Source organism: Pipistrellus kuhlii, unplaced genomic scaffold (genome assembly GCF_014108245.1).
Source record: "Pipistrellus kuhlii isolate mPipKuh1 unplaced genomic scaffold, mPipKuh1.p scaffold_m20_p_8, whole genome shotgun sequence".
Taxonomy (NCBI): Eukaryota; Metazoa; Chordata; class Mammalia; order Chiroptera; family Vespertilionidae; genus Pipistrellus; species Pipistrellus kuhlii.
In genome coordinates, this window is record NW_023425584.1 from 10,420,640 (window position 1) to 10,442,548 (window position 21,909).

Here is a 21,909-nt window from a genome sequence, read left to right on the forward strand (position 1 = left end):
CTTAATTATAGATAGATAAAACCCACATAAACAAAGGCTTCCATAATTTTTAAGAGTATAAAGGGATTTTAAGACCCCCCAAATTTAGGATCAGCTCTTCTATGTGGCCTCATGAAAATTAATAGCAGCACATCTGATTTGCCTTTTTTTTTTTCTTCTTTTTAATCTGGAGGTACCTTTTCTATAATAAAAGTTTTCTAGTGTGTTGACCGGCTGGCATGGCTTAGTGGTTAAGTATTGAGCTATGAACCAGGAGGTCATGGTTTGATTCCTGGTCAGGGCACATGCCTGGGTTGTGGATTTGATCCCTAGTGTGGGGCATGCAAGAGGCAGCTGCTCAATGATTCTCTCAGCACTGATGTTTCTATCTCTCTCTGCCTCTTCCTTCTTCTCTGAAATCAACGAAAATATATTTTTAAAAAAGTTTACCAGTGTGTTTTCTCTGAGGACAGAATTTGGGGAAGAACTATCATCTGGAAGAGCTAAGCCTTAAATGGTGGCAGAGTTCTGGGGATGCACAGAGACCAATCTTTTAGGCCTGAGGAGGTGCTGTTATCTCACTGAACTTAGATTCTTGTGGTACCGAGAATCTCCCATTCTTCCTTTGGTTTTATTTTTATTTTCTTTCAATTTGCTTTTAAATCATAAAAGCACCCTGAAGGTTTTAAATAGAATTCTACACAGTGAAAATAGTTAATGCAAGGCGGCTTATTGCGAAGTAGAAATTGTTACTTTTGTCTTTAGCAACTCAAAGAAAGTTCAAGGAGGCCCTTCACAGATAGTCTATGAGCCATTGGATGCATTTGTTCAGGCATTAATTTATCTGAGCTCTTGCAATAACATTGAAATAATAATGAAAGGTAAAACCACCGGTTTATACAATCCATTAGTATAAATGAAGTATAACATAGGCATTATTGTTGCTAACCACATGTGAAATGTACTTAAGTCAGACCCTATTGCTAATTTACCAATTCACACTGCAGAGCTGACTGAAAGCCCATAGATTACGCGACTGCTCTGAGCTGGGCAGGATGCCAGGGAAGGGACGGGCATTTGTGGGTGTGCATGCCATTCTTTACCTCCTGGGAATAAATTCTGGTTGGGAGAGCATCATAAATTATAAACATGTCCAGAAGCCTCATTTGCTAGTTTCTCTCCTCTCTTGTTTTTGCAAAGGGCTTTTGGATATGCTAAATTAAACAGCACTGGTTGTTCCCTTGATGGAACTAGAACAGTCCCGCACGAATATTGTCAGTGTAACTGTGGAAATAGATAAAAAGCCATGGAATTGGGCTCTGTAGGGGACATTGCAAGAAGCTAGAAGAAACTAGTTCCTCCCCTGCCAGGGATCGCAGCAAAGTAGGGCATCATGACATAGTAAGGCGTGGAATTCATAAACTCTTCTAAAGGAAGGTACATGATAGCAGATGGGAGTCACAGAGTAGTAATTAGTTAGTCTGGTATGACAAGGACTGGAATGACTTATTTATTTATTTATTTATTTATTTATTTATTTGCTTTTTTATATATTTTATTGATTTTTTACAGAGAGGAAGAGGGATAGAGAGTTAGAAACATCGATGAGAGAGAGTCATTGATCAGCAGCCTCTTGTACACACCCTACTGGGGATGTGCCTGCAACCAAGTTACATGCCCTTGACCGGAATCAAACCTGGGACCTTTCAGTCTGCAGGCCGACACTCTATCGTCTCAGCTGAAATGACATATTTTTAAAAACGCCTTTTAAAAATTATGAAAAAAATATACAAAAACGATCAGTCAACAATCTGATAGTCTTTTCTGTTGTCACTGTGTTTATTTTTAAAATGTTACCATTTTTTTTCCTTTCAAAATCTTATCTATCCCTGAGCATATATTCTTTTGTGTGTGTGTGTGTGTGTGTGTGTGTGTGTGTGTGTGTGTTTTGTAAAGATAGGATCATACAGAATATGATAATCTGTCAACCCCGATCCTGCTCCTCTTCAACTCTGTCCCATCTCTGTGAATGCCACACCTTTATCTAGTAAATTCTAGTTATACACAAAGAACACAGTGTCACTTATAGTATCTTTCCCTTCTCTCCTCAAATCCAATTCACCACAAGTCCTGTTGATTTTGTCGATAAAATATCTACCAGATCCAACGAATTACATTCAAGAGTACTACAACTTTGTCTGTCAATAGTCAGTTTGCCATTGCGTTGCATTGGACTTCTACAGTAACCTTCCAGTGGTTGAATGACTATACACATGTTACCCGCCATAGTAGTCTCCACACTGTAGCCTGGTTGATCTTCATGAACCACACATTATCATAAAACCGTTCAATGACTTCCCATTATACTTCAGATGAAGATAAAATTCTTCATTGTAAATTTTAAGACCTTGCAACATCTCACATTTTTAGCATCATCTTGAATAACACTATTTCCAAGGCTGCTACAAATAGTTGTATATGTTGGAACTGCATGACTCCCACCCAACAAATACATAATAATATCTGAAGAGAATTATATTATAAGCCTGTTCTTGAACCAACTATTGTAAAAGGGATGGACTTACTATTATTGGTTAAGAAGAATCATTAGGAGGGTAGAGCTGACAGAGTAGTCAACCACAAGAAGCAATGTAGCAAATAACATACATTAAAATGATACAAAGGGAGAAAGTTATTGGAATACCGATTAATGAAGATGAATTATGGTAGTAGAATTAATTCATATAGTTTCCTTTGTTAAAAGAGATGTGACTTGACTTTTCATGAGTTTTCACATTATAGATATTTTGGCAGTGTTATTTTAATTACTTCCAAATTTTCTTGCTCGTAGTTTGTTTCTTCAAGTTAATCTACCTTCAAATCACTGAGAAAAGAGACTCTACTTATTTATTCTTGATTTTAGAGAGAGTAATGAACAAACCAGATTCTGTCTTTATGAATTTTATTCTTAGTGAAAGGAGATAAAAAAATAAAAAATTAAAATATCAACAATATAGTTTTAAATATTGATAATTATCTTAAAAAAATCACCATATCATATGAGGCACTAAAGTAGCTACTCCTTCTGACACACATTTCAGTAATAGTACATATCAATTGTAATTAAAATAAACTAAGACCTTGACCCACATTTGGCTGTGATTATCTTTTGTCTGTAATTAGCATTTGCCTGTGAAGAACTTGTAACATACCACGTGGATTGAAAACCACTAGATATATGGCCGTTTACCCTCTTGACATGGTCTAGTTTCTTCAACTGTAAGTTAGGATAGTAATGCCACCTCCTTTAAGGCATTTCCCTGAAGATTGTAACTATAAAGAGTTTAGAACAATACCTGGCACATGTAAGTGAAGTGTGTGTATAAAATTACTAAAATAAATGCATTATGTTAACCAGGAAGCAAAATTAGCTTCTGCGTTAGTTCTTTTCCATTATCATGTGTGGATTAGAATCAGGCTTTAGGTGTATTTAGTTCAATGTTTCATGCTAAGTGGGAGGAAATGGAGGCGGAATTAGCCTGCAGGTCTTTCTCATGCCTATACCCTGCTCTTTATAGTGTTTTGTTCTGCCATGATTTCCATTCACTCATGCTTTAAGTATATACACCCTCAGGAAAACAGAAACCTGACCTCCCTCTGAGGGGCATTGCATCAGGAACGGTTAACCCTCTTTCCTGGTGGTGTAGTTGCCCCTTCACTCTTGCCCTGGCGGGTGCATGTTTGGAAAGAAGTGGATGTTTTCAGAGTCAAAATGCTGTGATTACCTCAGTGAGCAGTTCACATAGTGGTGTTTTTAGCAAAAGTCCTAATTAGCCTTCTATAGCTAATGAGCTTGTGGGTTATAAAATCTACTCATTATTATGAATGATAGGGCCAGTGCTTAAAATTGGCCAGTTTTGCATTAAGACATAATTATTTATGAAGAGGCTTTGCCCCAGAAATGGAAATCACAATAATTAGGTTTAATCTTTCTGTGGCTTTTGTACTTCTTCCACCCCCTCCAGAAGCAGATGTCTAGAGGGTACTAATTACTAAGTAGTGGAAAGTTTCCTGCCCAAACAAATCAGAAAGTCAGGAGGCTAACCCCTGGAACTTGTAGCCACCACTTAGCCAGGTGCCTTTAGAAAAAGAGCATCCTTCCCTCACCCTCCAGGAGGGTTTGTCTATCACTGGTGGATTTATGCTACATAATGTCACCACCCAAGGAGCCTCAGGGCTAAGTTTCTTCACTAAGCAGCAGATATTTTTGTAAGATGCTTTTCAAAAATAGTTAAATAGCCTAGCCGGTAGGGCTCAGTGGTTGAGCATCACTGAGCATCACCTATGAACTAGGAAGTCACAGTTCAATTCCCAGTCAGGGCATGTGCCCCTGTTGCAGGCTCGATCTCCAGTGTGGGGTGTGCAGGAGGCAGGCGATCAATGATTCTCTCTCATCATTGATGTTTTCCTCTCCCTTCTTCTCTGAAATCAATAAAAATATATATATTTTAAAAAATAGTTAAACAGATATCACAAACTTGCCAAAAATTTATTAACTTGGTTAAAAGTATAATAATTTCATATCAGGAAAGAATGTGGAAATTACTCCTTTTGATCGGGACACCGAGGTTCACGGTCAAGCATGGGCTGGCCCAAGAGTCTCATGGCTAGTGGCATGACACAAACCGAAACATGAGTACTCAGGTCCCCAGACTGGATAAAAATTACATCAATTTTTTTTGAAATTAATAGTATAACATGCATTCTTTAAACTTAATGAAAAATTTAATTTTAAAAAATCCCATTACTAAGATGAAAAGATATTGCTATTCCTCGTGATTTTTGTAGCTGAAAGATGGTGTCTGGATTTTAATAAAATCATACAATACAGTTAGAATTGAGGCAGTCTTTAGAGACTATCAGTCTAAATTAATTTGGTCTAGATGCTAGACGTAACGCTTTGTTTTAGATGAGGACACTGAGGTGATGTGATAGGTTCCGTGAGGTGCAATGTCAGACTGCTCATTAGTGATAGAGCTGGAAGGAGGGCACAGGTCTCCTGGCTTCTAATTCAGTATGCTTCCAACTGTACCTCAGACCCATAAGGTTGCCTTTGGCGAGTCAAAGTATTCATCCTGCCTGCTGATCTCCTGCAAACCTTGTCCCAACTCCTCCATCTCCCTCTGCAACACAATTTCTCCCTATCCAGTCCAGCAGAGGAAGGACAGAAACATTTACAAATATTAATACTGACCATAAGAAGGAGGTGTGCAAATACATAGCTGTATCTGCTTCATAATTGCATTACAATCTTTTATCCTTGGTATTGTGGCTTAATGGATGAGTATGGATTCTGAAGGCTGACGGCTTGGTTCAAATCCTACTGTCCTCCTTTATTATCTATGTTACCTTGAGCAAGCAACTCTCGGCTTCATTGTTCTCATCTAAAACAAAGAAACACATAAAAAGAGAGTATTAATGGCAAATGCCTGATAGATTTTTGTGAACATAAAATAAGTTGATATTCATAAAACATGGGGGAAGGTGCCTGGTACACAGTGTGCACTTTGTAAAGTTAATGGTAGCTGTTCTTTTTTTAGAGTATTAAGTACAAACAAGTCGACATATAAAATAGTATGAATTTTAAATGTATTAAGCTTAGAAGCTTAAGTGCCATGCATAAATAAGTTTATACATATATTTTAGTTAATCCTCACCTAAGGATATTTTTTCCCACTGAATTTTAGAGAGAAAGGGAGACATTGATGTGAGTGAGACATCCATTGGTTGCTTCCTGCACACGCTCTGACCAAGGCTGGGGATCGAGCCTGTAACCAAGGTACATGCCCTTGTCTGGAATCAAACCTAGGATCCTTCAGACACTGGCTAGGACAATAAGCCCTTATATTAATTAGAGTCATCACAACAACCTAACATTGGACTTTATCTTAATTTTATAGATAAGAGATCCAGAAAGATTATGTCCCTTGCTCCAAGCCACGCAGCTAGTCACTGACAGCAGCTTCCCTTCATAATTCGGATTTTTGGTACATTTGAACTTCATGTTTTTGCTTGTCAATCCAGATTCCAGAAATTGCCCTCTAAATTTTCTAATTGCAAACGTTTGAAAGGCATTTTATCTTAAAAAAGGAAAGAAGATGATAATTGATTGACAGTAGTGCTAGATGGGCAGTTTACTTAGGAGCTTTGAAAAAGGCTAAGGTGTGCTATTGCATGATGGGGGTGTTATAATGTTTTAGTGATTCTAAAATTTAGAGGGGGGCACTTGAACATTGAAACACACATGGCTTAAGTGATGGCAAGAGATGGGTATGAATTAAAAGGCCATACACTTCCGTCCCCTGACTCAGGCCACTCATTTAGGCCTGCACTGACAGGGTTGATGTCTAATAAACATCACCCATAGGATGACACCATCTGGCAAATGTCAGAGGAGAGCGGACAGAAGCGACAGCTGCAGCCATCTGCTTGTGTTGCCAGTGACTCAAAAATGAATGGGTAGGGAGGGTCTGTGCTTCCAACTGAGTGAATATGCTGCCTTGCCCAGTTCCATCTTTTGTTCAGATTTTCTATAGAGATACTCACTCTTTCGAAGATTCCTAGAATGTACATGTAAACATGTATACTTGATGTGTGGTAGTTAAATTAATAGCTGTAACTACAGATGTTCTGAAATTGAACCCATGCTTTCCTCACTGCTCTCCCTTCAGTTGCCAAAACCAGGTCTTCTCTCAGTGTTTCTGCTTCAGCAAAAGACACTCTAATCTATTGAGGTGGGGCCACCAGAAATGTTTAGGTATTCTTGCCTCTTTTCCACTTCTTATGACTTCTCAAACTAAGTTGAGTCCCGTTTTGTACTCTCATAATATTGTGTGATTTTTTCATTTAGAGAATTTATCAACATCAGTAATCTTGGATTTATATTTGTGACTATATTTTTGTCACTTCATTAACCTGCAAGCTCCTTGAGAGCAGGTATCATCTGTATGTTTGCTAATTAGTGCTTACATATCTGTTTTTGCTAAGGATTTATTGCTTAGTAAAGGCTCAAAAAGTAATTGTTGAATTCACTCTCCTTGCTACATTACTTACAATGCCATGTCTTTAGAAAAGGAATTGCCAATAATGACAACTATCAAACAGCAATGGGCTGACCCTAGAAATGGTGAGTTCTCCCTCTCTGTTTTCAGCAACATCTGGCTGAACTTCTGTTATCATGAATTTAGAGGTTTGGAATAGGTGATTTTTAACTCTGCCCCCAATACCATGGCTTATTATTCTGATGTGGTCACTGAGGCCTTATAGATTGGTGTGCTGCACCAGAATGGCCATGGGTGAACCTGAGAGTGGGGTCAGTGAAGTATTAGAAAAGACAGACAAGAGAATAAAGCTGGGGCTAGGTGGGGTGCTGCCCTCTGATGGAGAGACAGTGCCACCACCTTTATTTTATTTTATAGCCAGATTCCACGAGGCAAAGTAAGGGTGTGGTCGAGATGTGTACAATGTTCTTATGGGTTTCGAATCTACTCAGTTATATGCACCTGATCCAGCCTTTGCTTACTTGCTGCACCTCCCGCAACCCATATCACTCAGCCACGTGGGACCACAGGTTCGGACCAAAAGGTCAAGCTTACAACTATAGCCTTTGGCTATAATTATGCTGGGGTTTGCATGTGGCTTTACCATGAGAGGATTGTGCCCTCTCATTAGTCCAAGGCTTGAACCTGTCTAAATGCTGTAGCTGCTCTCCACAAGATTGGTATAGTGAGAGCTTTGTATTGGAATGTCCAGTGACCTGGATTTCAGTCTAGATCTCACTGTCCTTGAACTACTCACTTCTATTATCAACAATCCTGTTACTTCATATTTAAAACAGGGTGCATAGTGTAGATGGATTAGTAAGTCACCTTATGAACCCAGGAGTTTAACCCAAACAAAGTTAACTTTTTACTCATTTTGCATGTCTCCTGTGGGTGAGCAGAAGGCTCTGCTTCACATGGTCACTTAGGGACCCGCTGATCGAGGCTTTCCTCTCTTGAAGTTGAACTGTTGCAAACCTCAGTCTTTCCTACATGCCCTTTTATCTCATCATTAGAAGAGAGAGATCGGAGAACTGTGCATTTCATTGGTTAGAAACAGAGAAATGTAGAGACCTGAGAAATATAGGAGAATACATGTAATATTGGCTGAGTATGACTGCATTTTCCACATGAGGGAATTTTGTGTGTTTTTTTTTAAAATAGTTTTCTTGACCGGTGGAAACATTTCTTGTAATGAAATGCTATATAAGTCCATGAAAGAAATAAGAGTGAAACTTTATTAATGGAAGCATAGCTGGAGAGGCCTGAGCCTCTGCCTGTTCTATACGTCACAAGCAAGTATGCCATGTAATACACCCCTGGCACCTCTATGAACCATTGAGGGCTCTGATGCATACAATGTGAAAACTGCCTGCTTGGATGATGTCCAAGGTTGCTTTCAACTTTAAAAATTATATATGTAAGTGATAAGTTCTTTTTCAAATTTATTAAGCTACTGTATATACTGTTAAAATCTGTAGCCAATTCTAATGGATTTTAAACGACTTTTAAAATTGAAAACATGGTATATTACTATTAAAAAAGGGAAACAATCTATCCAATAATCCCTAACAAAATTATTTTTTATTTGCCTTTATTGCCCATAATTGTATATATTTTGCATAGTTGCATTATTGTGCAGTTTTTAATCTTTTTACTTTACAGTTTATCATACATTTTTATCAATTATATTTGGGCAATATAATGATTATTTTTATAAATAGGATATATTAGCTAAAGCAATCTTAAATGCAATATTGTAAGTCTTTAACTTAGTAGCTAGAAATGTGTTAGTTCTCCAAAATGGCAATAATAATTAATAATAACGGCAGGTTGAATTTTTAAAAAAATATATTTTATTGATTTTGTACAGAGAGGAAGGAAGAGAGATAGAAAGTTAGAAACATTGATCCGCTGCCTCTTGCACACCCTCTACTGGGGATATGCCTGCAACCAAGGTACATGATCTTGACCGGAATCGAACCCGACTCCCTTCAGTCCCCAACCCGACGCTCTATCCATTGAGCCAAACCGGTCTCGGCGGCAGGTTGAATTTTTAAGAGGAAAGTTATGTTAATAACTTAGAAAAGTTTTGCCTGAAGGAAAATTAGTAAGCTGAGTAGTAGACTCTCTATGAACTAAACATTTTATCTAAGATAAAACCAGAATTATGTTAATGTCTTGTTTAGAGTGCACTAAGCATCAGACTTTGTCTAAGCACTTCTGTGATCATCATACTTTTTTTTAAAAATATATTTTATTGATTTTGTACAGAGAGGAAGGGAGAGAGATAGAGAGTCAGAAACATCGATGAGAGAGAGTCATTGATCAGCTGCCTCTTGCACACCCCCTACTGGGGATATGCCTGCAACCAAGGTGCATGCCCTTGACGGGAATCGAACCTGGGACGCTTCAGTCCCCAAGCCAACGCTTTATCCATTGAGCCAAACCGGTCCCGGCTGTGATCATCATACTTAATCCTCACAACAACCTATGCACAGTAGGTAAAAATATTTTGCAATTTACTTACAGATAAAAAAAAAATTAAGCTCAGTTTGTTTGGCAATTTTTTCAGAGTTAGCTGACAAGATAATACCTGGATTAAATCAGATCTGTCTCCCAAATTAAATGAGTTGTTTAGAGGCAACTGTGTCTGATGAGGCAAAGAGGTATTGCAATCCTCTTGCCAGTCTTCTCCAGTCCAAGTGTTTGTTTCCCTTTTTAAATTATCAGCACTTAAAAAAGTGCATGGAATTTAGTTTGAAGATATAAAGTATAAGTTAGAATGTTAAGGAAAATTATTAATGCCAATATACTTTCTTACAGTTTCATGGTTCATTTACCATAGAATTAAGGCAAAAACACAAAAAGCAAATTATTCTCTGGGTTAAAATTAATTCTTTATCCTGACCCAGTAAAAAATAGCTAATAGATTATATAAATCAAGCCCAGCAAGAAAACAATGTATTTAAACTGCCTTCTAGCCAGTGTACATCATAGTAATGATTTTAAGAGTGTTGCAAAAAAGAGAGGGGTATAAACAAATACTGATTATTAATTATTTAAATATTTACAAAGTTCATACTAAAGGGCCTTGACTCTATATGTAGCACTAACAAGTGCATGTAGGAGCAAAGACTGTAAAACCAAGTACCAATTTTCTTTTTAATAATACATTTATTCTCACACCAGTTAACTTAGAGAATATCCTATTTTAAATGCTATTGCACAGTATTGGTTTTGTTGATAACATTTACCTCCTAAAGTGGAGGCCACCCAGGTTGTCCTTGAGTCAAGATGTGGACCACATACACGTTTGATCTGGCTCAAGTAGTGTTGATAATTATTTGTCAACATTTTAAATTTGGGATTGTGGTAGGCAGAAGAACGGCTCCCAGAGGTGTCCATGCCTTCATCCTTTGAATCTGAGAATGTATCATTACACAGCACAAGGGACTTTGCAGATATAATTAAGGTTATAGATCAGACATTTAAATAATAATAAAAAATTATTCCTGGCTTACCTAAGTGGGTCCATTCTAATTGCATGAATCCTAAAAAACAAACTTTCTCTAACTGGCAGGCAGAGAGGTATGACAGCAAGGGAAATCTGAGAGTCAAAGCATTACTGAGATTCAACTCATTGTTGTAGGAGGGAGGCCACTTGGAAAATAAGAGAAGAAATGTGGGCAGCAAGGAAAATGGGATTTTGTTCTACAGTCCTGAGAAATTGAATTGGGTCAAACTTGGAAGAGTGTGGAAGCTGATTAATTCTCAGAACCTCTAGAAAAAAATGTAACTTGCCAACACCTTCATTTCAGCCTAAAGAGACCCTAAGCAGAGGTCCCTGCTGAGCCTCACTGTAAGTGGATTTCCAACCTAAAGAAATGTGAGATAATAATGTTCTTTTAAGCCCCTAAGGTTTTGGTAAAAAAAAAAAAAAAAAAAAAAAAAAAAAAAAAGACAGAAAAGGAAACTGATAGAAGTATTTCACATAGAAATTCATGTTTTTGAGCACATTTTTGTTTGTTTGTTTGCTTGGCTACATTGGATTGGAGCTGAGTAGTAGAGGCACCATATGGGTGAAGCCTGTGACTCTTATTTAGACAAGTTACCATCAGCCCTTATTCATTTGCATAATGAAACAGCTCTGTTGGCTTTTGCATTTTCAACCTCTGAGCTAAAATTTGAAAGTGACAGAACTAGGTAGGAACAACCATGGTACACTTCAGCATTACTAATTGTTGCTTGATATGCCTTCCTGTTTTATCCCACTCTGGCCTTCATGCCTGTCTCTCTCTCCAATTCTTTCTTTTTTTCTTTTTAATAGAGCTTAGTGGACCCAACATAGCTGGTTGCTGTGGAAACATAACCCTTCCTTTTTGCAGATGTTTTTCAGGAATAAGTGTTATCATGCAATTCTTTTATCAAATTTCCCTTATAGCCTCAGTTGGTATGGAGTTTCCCTCCACCATTTATTGAACCATGTTGGACAGACTTTTTTTTTTCTTTTTTTTTTTTCCTGCAGAATCCAAGTAAAGGCATGGCTCCAATATTTTACATTGAATTGCAGTTGCTATATATGAGGACAGGGCAGTAGATTATTTAGGAAGAGTAAATCAGTACATCTTGTTTGTGGCATGGAATTATTTTGCACTAGCAAGAGCAAGACTAAATAATGAAGCAAACAGTTGCTTGGGCAACTATTAAAGAAATGCCCCTTGCCTCAATATTTGGATGGGTCTATTTCAAGTGATTGGGTATACCAGTAAAACTTAATTAAAAAAAAATCTTGGAGCAAATAGTCTGAGGTGAGCTGTGTGGGATAAGAGTGAGAGAAGAGCAATTTCTAAAGGGGGGTTTGCAGCTGAGAATATAAAAAAATGCTCTGGATGTTTCTTAAGTGACACCTCTGCCTTCTAAAGCCACCTTTCTATATCTTTCTCCCTCTCTCTTCATCTCTAAAATCAATAAAAGAAAATATAGAAACATCAATGATGAGGGAGAATCATTGATTGGTTGCCTTCTGCATGCCTCACACTAGAGATTGAGCCCACAAGCCAGGCATGGAAATTAAATCATGACCTCCTGGTTCATAGGTTGACACTCAATCACTGAGCCACATCAACTGGGCTTCTGGTTTAATTCTTGTGCATTGTTGCCTCCATCATGTTTTTCCTCTTTATTCATTGTAGAAGAGGGGGAACAAACCAGATGTTTTCAATGTTTGAATTACTTGGAATATAGCACTTTGTAAATACAAGTTATTATCCTACAAATTGCCCCTAAGATAGCAAGAATTTGAAAGAATTTAAAGTCTCACATATATTCACCTTAGGGTAATACCTCTGTCAGAGAACTGGGTCTGTTCCATATCCTAGTTAAATAGCCGCCAGATAGTGTCACATGTAGGAGGCCAGGGAAGTGGAAAGTGAAGGAATAAAAGTAATTAGTGATGGACTCCAAGCTGTCTTGTTGGGGATATCTAGTGTCTGATAGTGTCCAAGCTTTGCTCCTCAGAATCTTCAGATAGCCATCTTGAGTGGCAATTTGGACTCGTCTTATCTAAAGATCTCACTAGTTGCTCTGTAAAAAGTTTGGACCTTCTTTCAGCCTCATCTTGTCTCTGCCATCTTAGTTTCTATGTGCTCAGACTCTTTATTGATCTCACATTTTAATCTACTTACCTGTTTCACTTTTGCAGTTTCTTTTCTGGTCTTCTCACTGGATGTTGCACATGACCCATCTGTCATTTCATTCTCACTTCAGAGCAGAACCATACCTATAACTTATGAGAGATGCTTTTCCTCTAAGAAGCATTCTTAAAGTTAACCCTAGAAAAAGAAACCAATTTCCAGGGCCTGGGGAACTGCTCTAAGTCACTCTCTTCCAAGATGTAAAGCACATAAGAGTTTTTCCTTACAATTATTTTTAATGGATACATTTATTTTCTATTTAATGGATATGTGCTTTCTATTTTTTTGAAATAATGCATATTTACTATAAAATTTAAATAGTGGAGATTATAAAAAATGACAACTGCTCCTTTTAATCCACTCCTTAATTCTACTTCTCCGATAGAACCACCATTGTTACTTTGCAAATCTCAAGCCTATCTTTCTTTAGCAGTCTCTGAATTTGGTCTGACCCAAGCTAGAGGTCAAGCTCTACCATTTCATTCCTGAGCAAAGTTATGCAAGTTACTTAATCTTTCTGAGCTTTAGTTTATTCATTTATAAAATGGAATTTCTAATTGTACCTATTTAATAGGCTTAATATAAGATTCCAGAGATGTAATAAACATAAAAATGCTCATTAAATTATTTGGTATTTAACACATATCATTTAGCATTAGTGAGGAATTCCTATTCACTTCATTAATATTTTATTAAACATCTATGTTAATACATAAAAAATTAGAGTTAAGTTTTAATGTGACCTCAGAATATTCTGATAGGATACCATGATTTTCTTACTAATGAAAATTTCTCTTATTTTTAATCTATCTTTCTGTTCAAGTTGTTTGACTATTTTTTATAAATATAAAATTAATACTATTTAAAATTTTCTCTAGACAAACCCTTGGTACTTAACTAATTCCAATTATTGGCTATGATGTCTATTGCTTACCTGGTTGAATGTCATCAATTGTGATTCCAATTTAGATGATACCTTATTGAACACTGCTGGCACCTTAGGGATATAAATGGCTACCAGTAAGTGCACAAATTTCGTGGATTGGGCCTCTAGTAAGTAAATAATTTTATTGATATATGCAAGAAATTGTACAAACTGCCGAGACCTGTTTGGCTCAATGGATAGAGCGTCAGCTTGGGGACTGAAGGGTCCCGGGTTCGATTCCGGTCAAGGGCATGTACCTTGGTTGTGGGCACATCCCCAGTAGGGGGTGTGCAAGAGGCAGCTGATCGATGACTCTTTCTCATCGATGTTTCTAACTCTCTATCTCTCTCCCTTTTTCTCTGTACAAAATCAATAAAAAAATATATTAAAAAAAAGAAATTGTACAAACTATTCTTTACAAATAAAGTTATAGACAAGCAATGATGAGAGAAAAGAGAATGGAATTTGGAGTGAAGGAAGCTATAATTTCTCAACATAGCAGAAAAGCTACATTTTTTTTTTTGTCACTAATGGTAGAATCTTGCCTTTCCACTTTCTTATGATACCTGCCTACTATATTCATGAGATTGTAGGGACTTTATTTTATTATGATTATTGATATTTAAAAAGGTAACTTAAACTTAACTATTAAAGATTAGAGAATGAGTAATTTTCACCTTGAGGGCATATTATAGATCTCAGACTAGAAGTCTATCTTAATTTTAAAGTTTAAAGCCCATTGTTGGATAGAGCAGTTGTTCTAATTGCGGAAATAAAAAAGATAGAGAGCATCTTAAAGCTTCACACAAAACCCCATTTCTAAATAAAATGCCAATTTGGATGAAAGAAAATTGTTTTAAATGGTCATTGAAATCTCAAGATAAAGGGTATGAGCGAAATACTGCAGATTCACAATGGTTCATTGACTCTAGGGCCTCTTGCCTCAAATACTTGGATTGCTGGTTTGTGGCCAAATGGATATAGCCTCATTTTCCTCATTTACTCTCAGAAGCCATCTGCAATACTTCCACAGAAAATGTGTGAAAAATATTACTGAAGTCTTCCTAATATAAAACACAGAATGTAGATAAGAAATTAAAGAATTCTAGAAAAAGCCCAGTTTGGCTAATCACAAGTTTTTAAATTTCTTCATTCTAGAGGTTTTTTTTTTTTTTTTTTTTTTTTTTTTTTTTTTTTACAGTCACTCCAAGCCAACTCCTTTCATAGTCGTTCCTATGGTTCTATATTCTTTCTAGTTTTTCTAGTCCTGATTCAGGGTATGTTTTTCTCCCACAAACTTAATTTTCTATTGGAGAAAAATCATGGACTTAATATTTCATTCATTAAACACATATGTCCTGAATGCTTACTCCCAGGCACTTTTCAAGGTGTTTGAGAATAAAACATAAAAATTCTTATTTTCATGAAGCTTATCTTCTATATCCCATCTAATAAAAGAGTAATATGCAGATTGACCATCACTTCAATACACAATATGGCTGCCCCCATGTGGTCAAAAATCCTGCCGCCATGTGGACACAAGATGGCCACCATAAGGTGGCCAGCAGGGGAGGGCAGTTAGGAGGCACCAGGCCTGCAAGGGAGGGCAGTTGGAGGCGATCAACCCTGCAGGGGAGAGCAGTTAGGGGTGACAAGGCTGTAAGAGGAGGGAAAGAGGAGGAGAAGTCTCAGGCACCATGTGGGTCTGCTGTGGGTTGGGAAAGGTATTGGTATTGGGGTGGAGTGGGGGGAGAGGGAGACAGATCACAAAAGGCCTTAAAGTTCCCTTTAAAGAGTTTGGCTTTGATTCTGAGTGAGGAAGAGCCATGGCAAGATTTTGAGCATAGGAGCATCAGGATCTGACTCACATTTTAAAGGGGTTACTGTGGCTGCTGTGTTGAGAATACTTTCTACTTTGCATTGTATTCACTCTTAGGCTACATTCTAGAATATCTATCTCTATCTTTATCTCTATCTCTATTATCTCTATATCTATCATTATCTATTTCTTCATCTATATCTATATTTACTAGAAACCTAGTGCATGAATTTGTGCATGGTTGGGGTCTGGCTGGCTCACCCCAATGGGGACAGATCGGGGGCAGGGCTGGCCGGCCAACCACCCACAGCCCCTCCCCTCAGCCAGTTCTGCCCCCGATCGGGGTGGGGGGCATTTGAGGGCTGCAGTGGGAGTCATAGTGACTGGTCATTCTGGTCTTCCAGGCGTACCAGTTGATTGGCTTTTATCTATATCTATATCTATATCTATATCTATATCTATATCTATATCTATATCTATATCTATATCTATGGATATATCTATATCTATCTATATCTATATCTATATCTATATCTATATCTATCTATATATATCTATATATCATCTATATCTATATCTATATCTATATCAATGGTCAAGTGTACTTTCAGACTTTTAAAATAGTTAAAATATATTGACATTTCTTTTTTTAACATAGTACAATGAAAAAATATAATGCTTTCTCCTTCCCAAATCCAAATATAAATGGACTAATTTAAGAAAACTTTCTCTGACTACTTATTATCACTCTTATATTTGAAATGCCTCAGGCACAGGTTTGGCAGATTCTGTTTTTGCAGTTCATAATCTGCTCCTATTTAGACTATAGGAGTTAATTAATTCTTAACATTTTTCTGAAACTTACTCTGAGTACTAGTTTTAATTGGTAACTTTTAAAAAAATGTTAGTTTTCTTTTTAAGGAAAATTCATATAATAGAATTGACCCAATTTGCTCTTAATTCAACTAAAAGTATTATATAAATCCAATCACCTGGTTTGAAATCCTACCACAAAAGAAATTATTAAGCAAAAGTAAATAAGTCTATTTACAGGTACCTTGCTTTAAGCAGTGGATTAATTTTATAATATTATTTTTCTCCCACTTGTTTTTAATTTGCAGCAGGATACAAAAAAATGACCCATTGAGAATAAAAGATTGTTTCAAATTGAATTATGATAACAGACACAACTTTATTCAAATAATTTTTAATAAAATTTTATTTTTTGTTTCTAAAAACACTATTATGTTGCGTTTCACCAAATCACTTAAGATTTAATTTAAATCAAGCTGAATTTTATGGCACAGTCTTCCTCAAAAACTGACTTTTATCCTAAAGGAGTAAATTACTTAGCATGTTAGAAGGTAATTGGTGTGGATGTTAGGGTAGATAGTCCTGTATTTGTGTTCAATGTACCCAGTAGTGTTCTCAGAGATTTCAGAATACAATAGGTGAACTTTATTTGCAACTCTAAACTCCAGTAAACTTATTTAAAAAGTGAAAACATCAGGTAATACTGAGGATACTAATATTGGATTCTTCAAATGTTTTAAGCATAAAAGAGTGTCCATAGCCAGGTGATTTCTTCTTTCTTTTTAGTTTGATACTGTTTGATATTATATAAGTTTCAAGTGTACAGTTCTACAATGCATCATAATCTGTATATTGCATTGTGTGCTCAACACGCAAAGTCTAGTCTTCTGTCACCATATAGTTGACCCACTTTATCCTCTTCAAAAAAATATGGAATGCTTCCTTTTTGTGTGTCATCCCTGAGCAGGGGCCATGCTAATCACTGTGTCATTCCAATTTTAGTATATGTGCTGCTGAAGAGAGTACGAAAGGATTTTTTAAGTGGCAAAATAATAATTTATAGTAAGAAAAAATTGTAATCATTTTTAAGATTTATTTATTTATCTATCTATCTATTTATTTATTTATTTATTTATTTATTTATTACCTGAAGTTTTACATATGTCTCCTTTTCTCCCAATTGACCCCCCATCCTCAAACCCACCCGGCCATTCACACCCTGGGCCAGCCCCCACTGCCCCAGTATCTGTGTCCATTGGTTATGCTAATATGCATCATACATGTCTTTTGGTTGCTCTCTAACCCTCCAGCTCCCCACTTCCCCTGTCATTTATCTCTGGATCTATTTTTGTTCATCAAATTATGTTGATCATTATATCTCACATGAGTGACTCCTATGATATTTATCTTTCTCCAAATGGCTTATTTTACTTAGCATAATGCTCTCCAGTTCCATCCATGCTGTTGCAAAAGCTAAAAGTTCCTTCTTTTTTTTTTTATAGTGGCATAGTATTCCATTGTGTAGATGTGCCAGTTTTTTAATCCATTCCTCTGCTGATGGGCACTTAGGTTGTTTCCAAATATTAGCTATTGTAAATTGTGTTGCTATGAACATAGGGATGCATATATCTTTTCTGATTGTTGTTTCTGGTTTCTTGGGATACAATCTTAGAGGTGGGATTCCTGGGTCAAATGGGAGTTCCATTTTTAACTTTTTAAGGAAAAATTCCTGAAATCTATATATAATTTTATTAACAAAAGTCACCCAAATAAATTCAGTTAAAAAAAGAAAATGGGTATGTTATCCATACCTTGGAAGAAAATTCTGGGCTAGATTTGAAATTATTAGATGAAAAAGAACAGGCGTTGGCTGTCTCAGTGGAGGACTGTCTTTGTCAGCTTGAGCTGCCTGAACAATCATAGGCTGCTTGGATTAAACAAGAAAAATTTATTTCTCAGAGTTCTGAAGGCTGGGAAGACCAAAGCCAAGGTGCCAACTGATTTGGTTTTAGGGAAGAGCTCCCTTGCAGACAACTGCCTTCTTGCTGTCCTTGAGTGGTGGAGAGAGATCATCTCTCTTGCATCTTCTTATAAGGCCACTATTCCATCAGGATGGCTCTACCCTCATGACTGTCACTTCCCATTTGCCCCATCTCCAAATACTATCACATTGGGAATTAGGCCTTTAATATATGAGTATTGGGGGCACACAAACATTGGGTCCATAGCAAAGACTAAAATTTACTCACAGAGATTTGCTTCCTGGGAGTGCTTTCCAACTCATTCCCTGTGGTCTGGCTTTTCTGTTATTACTAGTTTCACCCTCAAGCCACTGTTCTTTAGGAAATTATAAGACACCCCACACCCCATACCCTTTGGAGCTGTAACTGATTCAGACCCATATTCTTTATTTTCACTATAATATTTAATCCTTAGTTTTCTTTATCCTTCTTTCTTCAGACAGGGGTTGTGTTGAAATGTAATACCATTTTCTTATAATATAATAAAAAAAAGTCTTTAAAGAATATTTACTGCCATAATACCCTCCCATCACCACCTGTACTTGTTTATAGATAAGAAAACAAGAGAAAGTAAAAACAGTTTCCTCAAGTTCGGAGAACTTGTAAGGATCATGCAGGGTCTTAAATTTGAGTCATCTGATATCAGCTTCTGTGTTTTTTCAACCATCAAATTCTCCTTTCTTAGTTTTTAGGTCTGAAATAGTGTTTTACAACTTAACTTTAGATAAAGGTTAGGTTATATTGAAACTGAAATAATCAAAGATTAGGTTATATTGAACTGAAATAATCTAAAACATTTGATTTTCTAAGCTCTGCTATAAACTAAATTCCTCGTAACCCCTGGACAAGTAAAGGCTGCTTTTAGAACATAAATAAAATCATAATATTTTAAAGCTAGAAGTACTTTAGAAATCAATCCTAATTCCAGCCCAAAGAAATGATGGATCTTCCCCGAGGTCATGAAACTCACTGGAAGAATCGGCCGGGCTGGAAATGATTTTCTCTAAAGTTTACTCCAGAACTTTTCTCACCAACCTTCTGAAGCAGTGAGCATTAGTCAGTGGGAGGTAACTTTGGTAGAGCTACTCTGTGCATAACTTACTGATGATTCATTGTTAGATGCTTAGTCCTATTGCATTGACCCTTTCAGAATATTACTTTTCTGTTGTGTCTTGATAAAAGATTTTCAGAGTTTATATGGAATAAAGTGCTTTTCACTAAAACACATAAAACCTCCATGCCTTACCTCTGTCAAAATAATTTTGGGCTTATTTTCTGAACACCTGTTCTATGGCCAGCCCGGACAAGAAAAATCATTAAACATAAGCTTCTTCCTAAAGTGCTCTTCATAATGGTGAGAAAATATATATTGAAGAATAATATGAAAAAGTTTAGTTGGTTATAGGCCCATTTTATATAGATTATAAGTAATAGGCCCATTTTATATAGATTATAAGTAATAGCTCAAAGAAGATTTGGGTTAATATAAACTAATAAAGGCAAGAGAGCCCTAACTGATTTGGGTCAGTAGATAAAGCCTTGGCCTGAAGATTGAAGGGTCCAGGTTTGATTCCAGAAAAGAGCACATGCCTGGGTTCAATGCCAGTAGGGGTGTGCAAGAGGCAGCTGATCAATGATTTAAAAAAAATATATTTTAAAAAACAACTAAAAAACAAAACAAAACTTTTAAAAAATTAAAAAGAAAGAATTCAGGCAAGAGAGAAAAATCAGAAACTAAGTGGCTTAAAAATGGTACTTTTGAATAAAAGTGTAGATTTAGATGTAGATTTGCCGGTTTAATTTGCATAGATTTTATTTGTCTTCGGATAATTGGTTCAGCATGTTGTGTATCCACCTGCCACATTTCAGCGATTCCCTGTGGTTTTATCAGACTAAAATTTAGTTAATATAGTTCAGCTTACTCGTCAAAAATTACTTTCAATGAAAATAGCCAATTTAAACATTACCAAATGTAGAATTAAAAACTGAAAACATTTAAAAAATATATTTTATTGATTTTTTTCAGAGAGGAGGTGAGAGGGATAGAGAGCTAGAAACGCCGATGAGAGAGAAACATCGACCAGCTGCCTCTTGCACACCCCTTACCGGGGATGTGCCCACAACCAATGTACATGCCCTTGACCGGAATCAAACCTGGGACCTTTCAGTCCTTAGACCGAAGCTCTACCACTGAGCCAAACCAGTTTTGGCTGAAAACTTTGTTTTTTATAATATCCTGTGTAATTAACAACTCTCTCACTGATATTTAACCTAAACCCGGTTGGTTTAATTTTGAAATTAGATTCTTTTGTGGCTTTGTGCTTCTTTTCAGAGGTCAGTCTATGAATACATCCTTTTGAGGACAGTAGGGTGTAATGGGAAGCAGGCTGGTTAGAAATACATGAAATTTAATTCAGGTCAAAGCACTGTGTGATGATGGACAAATCTCTCAGCATTTTTTAAAGTATATTTTATTGATTTTTCATTGAGAGGAAGGGAGAGGGATAGAGAGTTAGAAACATCAATGAGAGAGACACCAATTCAGCTGCCTCCTGCACACCCCTTATTGGGGATCTGCCCTCAACCAAGGCACATGCCCTTGACCTGAATCGAACTTGGGACCTATCAGTCCGCAGGCCAATGATTTATTCACTGAGCCAAACCGGTTAGGGCATCTCTCAGCATTTTATATGATTTGATAAAATGAGGGGTTATACTCAATATTTTAAGGAGCACTTCCATGTCTAAAAATCCATGAATATGATACTGTTGCTTTTCATATGCATAACTCTATAGTTTCAGTTGCTTAATTAAAAAAAGCAAAACAAAAAAATATCTTTGGGAACTCTTACGCTTTCTCTCCTGAAGATATTTGACTAGTAGTTTCAAGTAATGGTTCCCTAGCAACAGTTTAGCACATGTACAAATCTTAACCAATTTTAGAAAATGAGGCATATACATTTCCACAAAACATAACATTCAAAAACAACATAGGCCCTAGCTGGTTTGGTTCAGTTGGCCTAGAACAGTGGTGGGTAAACTCATTAGTCAACAGAGCCAAATTTCAACAGTACAACGATTGAAATTTCTTTTGAGAGCCACATTTTTTACACTTAAACTTCTTCTAATGCCACGTCTTCAAAATATACTCGCCTAGGGCATATTTTGTAGAAGAGCCACACTCAAGGGGCCAAAGAGTCGCATGTGGCTCACGAGCCACAGTTTGCCTACCATGGGTAGAGCATTATCCTGCAGACTGAAGGGTCCTGGGTTCAATTCTGGTCAAGGACACATGCCGGGTTGTGAACTCAATCCCCAGTAGGGGGTGTACAGGAGGCAGCTGATCATTGATGTTTCTTTCTCTCTTTCTCTCCCTCTCCCTTCCTCTCTAAAATCAATTATGTTTAAAAAACAAGAACATATGAATGTCAGTTACCTGGTTTTAATAATGAACTATGGTTCCATGAGATATTAATGTTGGGGGAAGCTGAGGAAAAGTTATATGGGAATTCTCCATTTTATATTTGCAACTTGCTCTGAGTCTAAAATTATTCCC

The 21,909-nt window shown here is 36.7% G+C and overlaps 1 non-coding gene across 1 annotated transcript; it reads right to left on the reverse strand.

The window, feature by feature from the left end:
• Positions 1–17,256: 17,256 nt before the first annotated feature.
• On the reverse strand, positions 17,257–17,358 carry LOC118712018. The gene has a single exon (XR_004985942.1). It is a non-coding gene; the product is annotated as a U6 spliceosomal RNA (small nuclear RNA).
• Positions 17,359–21,909: the final 4,551 nt, after the last annotated feature.